The 9,506-nt window shown below is 40.6% G+C and overlaps 1 pseudogene; it reads right to left on the bottom strand.

Annotated features, from left to right (window-relative positions):
- Positions 1-8,568: 8,568 nt before the first annotated feature.
- Banf1-ps4 (BAF nuclear assembly factor 1, pseudogene 4) lies at positions 8,569-9,014 on the bottom strand (annotated as a pseudogene).
- Between the last annotated feature and the right edge of the window lie 492 nt (positions 9,015-9,506).

The following is a 9,506-nucleotide window of genomic DNA, read 5'->3' as shown; positions in this document are numbered from 1 at the left end:
TTGCTTGAGCTGGAATTTATGATTTTTATTCTATTATAGTTTCTATGTTGCATGTTTTAAATAATATTTTATTAATACTTTGAGACTTTGATATGATATATATTTTGATGATATTTGTCTTCCAACTTCTCCTAGATCAACGTATACCTCCTTCCCATCCAACATCCTGTTTTTTAAAATTACTTTTATTTATTTAAAATCTAGTCCTTGTCCCCCTCTGGGTCCACACTCCCGTTCCTCATCCCATTCCTCCTCCCCTCTGTGTTCAAGAGGATGTCCTCCCCACACCTCTTGCCAGAACTCCCAATTCCCAGGGACCTCAAGTCTCTTGAAGGTTAGTTGCATCTTCTCCCACTTAGGCCACACCAGGCAGTCCTCAGCTGTATATGTTTTGGGGCCTTGGACCAGCTCATGTATGCTTCCAGGTTGGTGACTCAGTGTCTAAGAGATCTCAGGGGTCCAGGTTAGTTGAGACTGCTGGTCTTCCTATATTGTTTTCCTTTCCAGCTCTTCTAGCCTTTTCGTAATTCAACCACAGGGGTCCCCGACTTCAGTCCCATGGTTGGGTGTAAGTGTCTTTATCTGTCTCAGTCAACTCCTTGTTGGGCCTTTTAGAGGACAGACATTCTAGGCTCCTGTCTGTAAGCACACCATAGCGTCAGAAATAGTGTCAGGCCTTAGAGTCCCTCTTGAGATGGATCCCACTTTAGGCCAGTCAGTGGACCTCCTTTCTCTCAGTATCTTCTCCATTTTTGTCCCTGCAGTTCTTTTAGACAAGAACAATTCTGAGACAGAGTTTTTGACTGTGGGATGGCAACCCTACCCCTCCACTTGATGTCCCTTTTTTCTATTGGAGGTGAACTCTACGAGTTCCCTCTTCCCACTGTTGGGCATTTAATCACACTTTTAAGGCACATACAATATTAGCTAGAAAGTTGGGATCTTTTTATGATTTTTCTATTGCGAACTAAAAGAATTAATGACTAGCAATAAAGATGTCCTCAACACTAAATGGATTTTTCTCTGATAATTGGTAAAAAGTGTTAAGGATTCAATTTCTCCCTCATGTTTTATTACTGAGATAGTGGCTACTTGGCTAAAAATGACAAATGTTATCTGAGAAATTGAAGATTGGTAGTCAAGAAAGGGATGAGAGAAACAATCACAAAATGGAAAGAACATATAGAAAGATGGACAGGGCATCTATAGGGCAGAGATCCTTGAAAAATATGACTAAGGTACCAATTATATCTTTTATGAAGCTTGACAGAATAATAATATACAGAATATTTTGATCAGGTAGTAAGTATAATCTTTTGGTTTTGTTCTTTTGTTTTCTTTAACAGTCCCCACACCTAAGGTGTTTTTGTTCTGAAATAAAAAAGTACAAATGAAATTCTGTCTTCTCTTTGAATAAAATACTATTTATCCTAAATATTGGTCCAGCTCTGCATTACTATAATAAAATGCTCAAGGCAGCTAAATTATAAGAAAAGTCTTTAATTCTCAGTTTGTGGGTGGGTCAAAGCTCAGGTGACTGTTGGTTTGGTCTTTGGTACTTGTGTGTTTCTGGGATGCTCCATGGATTTCTAGGTACTGCTTATTTCTATTCTGTTAGTGATCCTTTGCTTGGCTGTGTTCTCTAACAGATAATGACCCTCTAGAGAGAGTATCATGTTATTTTTCTAGAGTCTTACATGGGTCCTGACACATTGTATTTATATAGTTTATCAAATAATTTAAGCAGATTTATTTTCATGATCTCAAAAACCTTAGAAACTTCATTTTACCATGTACTAAAAAAGCTACTTTAAAATTAATTTCATTTTATTTCGTGTACATGAATGTTTTGTCGGCATGTATATCTGTGTAACTTGTGTGTGCCTGGTGCCTTCCAAAGCTAGAAGGTGTCAGATCACTGGGAACTAAAGTTTTAGACAATTGGGAGTCACTATGTGGATTTTGGGACTTAAATTGGGTTCTGTGGACAAGTAGCCAATGCTCTTATAACTACCAAAGTATCTCCCCAAGCCCTCAAAGAGATACTTTTATTATTTATTTTGTAACTATCAGATTTATGGATATCATGGATATAAAATTTCTAGAATCATCTGGGAGGATAGCATAGTCTCTTAATTATGCAAAGAGGCAGCAGTTTACAAATGGGGGGGGGAGAGAGAGAGAGAGAGAGAGAGAGAGAGAGAGAGAGAGAGAGGAAGAAAATACACACAAGTACACACACACACATATACACAAACTCATTTGCAGCTATGAGCTTTATAAAATATAATGCAGAAAAAAATGGAAACCTAGCAAAATCTTAGCAGGAATGGGAGACAGATCATACAGGAGGCAAGGCAGCCATCAGACTCTATTGTGAAAAGAGTGTTATGGTGCCTGGTCAGTTTGTTAAAATTGGGTCACCCACTCTCTCCTTTTCCCAACACATCTCCTGCCTGATAGATCCAGTCAAGAAAGAAAGGAAAGAAGCCTCCACCAGAACCAGAGAAAAGCTTTTGTTGACCCAGTTTGCATTGGTTCTTGTAGGTCTATTTCTGCTCTCCCACCATAGGAGGTTAGAAGAGAAGGCTAATCAAAATACAGTACAAAAGACCTTCCACTTGAACACTCTAGTGGAAAGAGAGAGAGAGGAAAGTACGAGAACAGCAAGGCTGTGTCAAGAAATGACTTTTCTTGATTTAAAACCGAGAAAATGCTCTCACATCCAAAAAGTCTGTAAAGACCTACACAGTGGGTAAGAACCGAGCAGGGAGCCCCAGTAAGCAATTAAAATAAAAACGAAGATGACAGGTCACAAGAGCTAATGCTCCAAGCTACCTAAGGCTTCATGAGGGATTCAAAAGGAAAAGCTCACTCGGAAATTACTTTTTTTAAAGGACAGAACATTATTCTTTATATAAAAATATATAAAATTAAGCATTTCTTTAGTGATTAAAAAAAAAAAGTCCAGTATCAGTGATGCTCAGCTTGCTCAGGGCGGATCACCGCCGCTGCTCCGTCTGCTCTCCCAGTTATGCTGCATTTCTGAGGAAAAACAAAAGACCTGCAGCTCCATTGCACTTCTTATTAATAGATTAGTTCTCATTAACTAGAACAATGAAGGACAATTGTTAGTCAAAGCTCTCCATAAGCATGAAGTAAAAAGCAATAACCCACCCATTCATTAGATCCCCAACCCCAAACAAAAGGACATTTCAATTGTACCCAGCTTGTGCACTGTGATTTTAGGAAAGCACACAGCTCTTAAAAACTGTGTTAATAACAATGCCAACCAACCAGAGCTTCCAGGGACTAAGCCACTACCCAAAGACTATACATGGACTGACCCTGGACTCTGACCTCATAGGTAGCAATGAATAGCCTAGTAAGGGCACCAGTGGAAGGGGAAGCCCTTGGTCCTGCCAAGACTGAACCCCCAGTGAATGTGATTGTTGGCCGGAGGACAGGGTGGTAATGGGGGAAGGATGGGGAGGGGAACACCTACAGAGAAGGGGAGGGGGAGGGGTTAGGGGGATGTTGGCCTGGAAACTGGGAAGGGGAATAACAATTGTAAAGAAGAAAGAAGAAATACTCAAGTTAATAAAGAAGAAAAAAAGACCACAAAATAAAAAATAAAAATAAAAAAAACTGTGTTAATAATTTATTTATTTATTTATTTACTTATTTATTTTTGTGTGTGCAGCATGTGTGTGGAGGTCAGAGGACAATTTGCTGGAGTCCTTTCTTTCCTTCCAGATGTGCTAGATAACCAGAGATGGAACTCAGTTACACAGGTTTTGGAGGAAGCACTTTATCTCTTCTGTCCATTGAGAGCAATCCCACCAACCTGGGAAGTACACAGCTTAGTACTCTTGGGAAAAAAATCACTGAGAGCAGCTCACAATACTCAGTACCACCCCCCTCCAACCCTGGTCCATGGCACCACAGACATTGTAGTCAGATAATTCTTTGTTGTGTACTGAAGGGTTTTTGGCAGCGTCCTGGGCCTTTGTCTGCCACAGGCTATTACTTCTTCCCTAATCATGATAATCAAAAATAATTTCATATATTAGTAAATAACTCCTGTGGAACCAAAGAGAACCCAGTTGAAATATGATACCAAGAGGCGTGGAGCAGTGGTTTGACAGCCACTCACTTGAAGGGATCCAGCAGACAGGGAAATTACACACAGAAAGGATCCAGCAGACAGGGAAATTACACATAGAGTCAAGCGTGGGATGAAGAGGAGAAACAGGGGAGAAGAGGGTTAGACGTAACTGCTTCCCAGGAAGCTGGCTTTGGCCGTGAGAAGGACTGTAAGGCAGGCTTGTTGTCTGCGGCTGTCTGGACAGAAGTGCATTGCATAGAGCATCAAATTCAAAGGATAATTCTGTACCGAGTAACAGCAATACTGCTTTGGGGTCATGCTAGCATTACCTAATTCAGGGGAGGCAAGAAGCAATTACTAACACAAAACACAGCAGCACGCCAGCAACAATCAATCAATCAATTAATCAATCAATAAATAGGGAAGGAAAGAAAGACAGGAAGGAAGGAAGGAAGGAAGGAAAGAAGGAAGGAAGGAAGGAAGGAAGGAAGAGACAAACACAGAAACCAAGAAACAAAGAGGGTAGGAGGCATTTCTCAATTCAGACTGTTTCTAATTTGGGTTAAAATGCTCCTTGTCACACTTTCGCCAAAGCAAAGGATTGATATTAACCTTACCAGTCTCTCAGGCTGCTCAGTGACAAACCTGAAATTACCCAACATGCTGTTCAGCTGTTAACAAAATGCCCTCCGCAATAGTGTGAGAATGGAATTGGCTTCCTTCTTCTCTGTCACTCACTGGAACTGGACTCGAACACAGCTGTATTTACCAGGTAGTTACTGTTTAACACATTTCCAGTCGCCAGGGTGATGATGAGGAATGTGATGAGCTCACTGTTAACATACAGAATCAGAGCTCAAGATTATTTCTTTTACCTTTGTTTTTCTGGAAAGTAGAAAAATAGTTTCTTTAAGAAAAGTTATGAATTAATACTGAATTTTGCTCATGAACACGTTCAGATTAAAAATAAATCCCTATACTGTGTGGTCCCTGCTGTTTGTACACAGAACCCCCTGTTTGTTACTGATGATGATCTGACCTCGGAAACAAGTTAGCTGAACAGAACAGCCGGAAGTGAATACAGACTGCTCAACAACATCGTGGTTGGTTTTGAATTACAGTGTGGGGATCAGGTAATAAGAGGAAGGAACTCCGAAACCTCATTGACATCATAGTTTCTCATAAGCAGGAATGAGGAAGAAGAGAAGTAAATGCTTAGGTTAATAATACTAAAGTCTAGGTTAATGATAATAAAATTCTCTCACTCTCTCCCTCCCTCCTCCACCTATGCAGTGGTGGTGGTGGTGGTGGTGGCATGTGCGTATGTGTGACTCTCTCTGTCTCTGTCTCTGTCATCTCTGTCTCTGTCTCTGTCTCTCTCTCTGTGTCTCTGTCTCTGTTTCTCTCTGTCTCTTTGTGTGTGTGTGTGTGTGTGTGTGTGTGTGTGTGTGTGCAGGCGCACACATGAGTCTATGCTTCATTAATCACTCTTCACCTTTTTTTTGAAGACAGATTTTCTTACCAAATCTGGAGCTTATAATTTGGCTAGATTGTGGGCTAGTAAGTCTCAGACATTCTTCTTTCTCTGACTTGCTAGAGTTGAGGTAATTTCTAGGTAATGAGATCTTGCATATAATTGAACTTTTCAGTTTTACTTTGGTTTGAGGGAGCACATACCTGTTACCTATTTTTACATTCCCTTTTCCCTTGGTTTAGCTATTTAACATTTCTTAGGTTAAACTACTGTTAATATCTAGATCATTTCAAATAGTAGGACTTTAATTACCGTGTGTTTACTGTGAAAAAGGATAATTTAGAGTCACAGTATAAAGTGATATGAAAAGCCGGATGTAGTGAATATGTGTAATGCTAGCATGTGGGAACCCTTTTTTTTTTTAACTCATCAGCTAATCTTTTTTTTATTGGATATTTTCTTTATTTACATTTCAAATGTTATCCCCTTTCCCCATTTCCTCTCTGGAAACCCCCTATCCATACCCCCTCCTCCTATGTCTATGAGGTGCTCCCACACCCACCCACTCCTGCCTCCCTGTCCTGGCATTTCCCTACACTGGGGCATGGAGCCTTCCCAGGACCAAGGATCTATTCTCCCATTGGTTCTTTGTGAGGTTGGTTCCTTTCCATCGCAAAGTTTGATTTGCAAGAATCCAAGGGCAAGGTTAACCCATGTATTCTAGAAATACGGATTCTTTTATTTCCATATGAAGATTCTAGATGGGGAAACTGAGAAATTTGGCTCAAAGTTTCAAAATATAAGTATCAGAGTACCGCCTGTCTCTGAACTGAGGCCCCTGAGCATGATGAGATTTATGTCCACTAATATAGAGACTAATGTCCAGCTAATGTTTTTTTGTTTTAAATTTTCTTTATAGTAATTAACACGAGAAATTTATATTGCTTTTGCTTGAGTGGAACTTGTGAGAGTACACAACCTAGCTTGGTTTGACACAACCAAAAGCACTGACACAAAGCCAGCATACTTCTTTTGTCTTCTTAGTTTCTATGTTTGAGACAGTATCCTATGCAACAAATCGAGACTGACATCAAACTTTATATATCTGGGAGTGTCCTCCATTTTCTGATTCTCCTGTCTGTGCCATCCAGTTGTTAGGGATACAGACCTGTGCCACCGTGCCTAGCTAGACAGCACCTCTTCTACTGAAAGAGAAAGGAGCTATGTAACAGTGTCCTGAATATAGCATTCTAATCCACCGAGACAATGTGACAGCTGAGTGAGTGAATGGACAGGATTTCACCCTACTGTCAGGCCATCCTTGTCATTGGGCTACATTGATTAAAAAATGTGTTACTTCAAGAAAGTTTTTTTCTTAAAAGAAAGGCTCCTCCAGGCGATTAAATCATTCAAAGTCATTAAAGGCTGTATTGAATTGTCCTCCCATTTATAAAGATTCTTATTGAATTTTTTTCTTGTTAAGTCACTTTCTTGTGAAAGGCAATGGTGAAAGGGGCGCTAGAATCATTTCTCTTTGCCGTAGAATCTCATATTATCATAAAGCTCAGATCAGATGAGCAAAGGTGAGTAATGGTTAAGAAAATGCCACATGTGTTTCAGCAAGCATGGTGAAGTGATGGGACTGTAGGGTACCCATGGAGACCTAAGCTCAGACCTACATTTCAGGAAATCACTGGATGGAAGGAAGAAAGTACTTAGCACAAGGTTGCTCATCTTTCTTGAGAGATCAATATTACTTCTACTTAATAGGTGTTTTAACCGTAATTACTTCCTTTTCTGAAAGACAAACTTGCCTACGCCAACACATATTCTAAATCTTGATTTAGTCACATTCGTATGCTTTACTGTATTTTCTTTTGTCTGGCTATTTAATTAGTTCTTCTGTGTTTCATTGACTTATGAATGTCCTAACAAGATGTTTTAAAGGAAGTGACTTCAGTATAGAAGTAGCTATTTAGAAGAGTTGCCAACATTTGATATTTGTCAGTTGACTGACTATTGATCACAGTGAACAATGCTTAATCCAACCTCCATCATCCTTTCCTTAGAGATTCTCATATTCTTACTAATACCTTGGCAAGATAGCTTTATTCTGTGCTATTAAAATTTCTCTAATAAGAAGAGAAATATAAACCATCTCTTTTCTATTGGCGTATATAGATTTAAACAGCTGAATAATGAGTAGTCTACTTTCTAGGTAGACCTCTTCAGAGAACCAACAGGGCAAATCCTATGTTTAGGTATTTCATGATCCTTATAGGCTCATATGTTTCAATTTTGTCATATGGTAAGAGTGCCAAAGACCAGAATGTGGAGAAAAATGTGGACAGAGGAAGCCAGGTTCATGAGATCTAAAAGGGAAGCAATGACCCTGTTCAAAGTTGGGCTAGAAGCAATTTATTTTAGCATTCTTTGTGCCCCAATAAACTGCATGGAACTGAATTAAAAAGTAACAGCCTAAATTGTTTGACGAAGGGAATTTGAAGACGGGCTAAGTTGTGAATGGTTATTTCTTACTGTGTTTGGTGAGATGTATAGTGGGAAGTTTGAGGAAGATGAAAAAACAATGTGAAATTTAGTGCAAAAATTTGTGAGCAGACTTCTAAGGTGTAGTGAAGGAAAGCAAGGCAGCTTGGAAAAGATTAGCAACACAACTGTTCAAACAGGGTCTATGTAGTATGTCCCAACAGGAAATGTTCTCGGAAGTGAGACACTGCCCCTGAGAGCTGCAGTACATAACAATGCAAATGCATTAGAAAAGAAATTTGAAGGCCACTGAATTCATTAATTTAAAGATATTTTATAAAGACAGTGACTGTTTTTGCCAAACAAAGAAAGGGAGTCAAAGGACTTCCAACAGATGGTGAGGGAGAAGGGGCCCAGCAATCCATTCAGGACAACTGGTAACTGTTGCCATGGAACTGCAGGGAGGGGTGGAAGATGTAGGCATGCAAAGGTGAGAATTCTAGAAAGGTTGAAATGCTGAGGGGAGAGAACTCCCAAAAGACCCTGGAATGCATAGGAGGTGAGGGTGACAACAGCAATTTTTACCTTAATGGAGGACAGGAATGGCCTCCGCCCTGCTGCAGGCCCTAGAGACTCTATGCTGTGGCCGCGGGGCTGAGGGCTCCCCAGGGATCGTGACAAGAAGGCATCACACCATTCTCGAAGGCACCCAAAGCAGTCCCGGCACTGCTTGGCATTGGCACCACATGTGTTCTTCAGCCATTCTCAAAAGAGGCCTTCATCTCTTTTTAGTACCAGAAACTAGCCAAGGACCACCTAAGTCTTGTCAAAGCCCCTTTCCTCCAGCTTCTTGACCAGGATTTCACCAATCACGGCCAGGCTCCCCACTGGCTTTCCCCCATGGGCTCTGCCACAATGTCTCTGGTGCTTTTGGGAGGTTGTCATCTTGTTTAAGCTTAACCAGCAGCTCCGTCTCTGGTAACTGCTCCTCGCCCCGATCGGCCACTCCCGCCTATACTTCAAGTCGCTAGAATGGTGAGTGCCTGAATATTGAGTGCATGAGGGGCATCTTGTTTAGGCAGGGTCACCAAGATAATTGTTTCTCTTGCTTAGGAGCAATGGTACCAGGAGCTGTTGTGAATGGGCCACTGTTGCCTACATCTGAGGCTGGCAGCAGAGCTTGACATTGTCCACATGGTGCTAGATTTGCTAGCAAGCAAAAAACCCCAAATCTACATCGTTACTGAAGCTTGATCCAAAACTCAAGAAGGCTGCTTAGGCCAACACTGTTGCAGAGTTAGATTACAAGCAGAGAGGCAAGAAGAGGTCAATGTGTGATATATTTCAAAGGAAACCTAAGTAGCATTACCGACCTGAGGTGTGATGGTTTGTATATGCTCATCCCAGAAAGTGGCACTATTAGAAGTTGTGTGGTAA

Source organism: Rattus norvegicus, chromosome 7 (assembly GCF_036323735.1).
Source record: "Rattus norvegicus strain BN/NHsdMcwi chromosome 7, GRCr8, whole genome shotgun sequence".
Lineage (NCBI taxonomy): Eukaryota > Metazoa > Chordata > Mammalia > Rodentia > Muridae > Rattus > Rattus norvegicus.
This window is presented reverse-complemented; position numbering and strand designations above follow the sequence as displayed.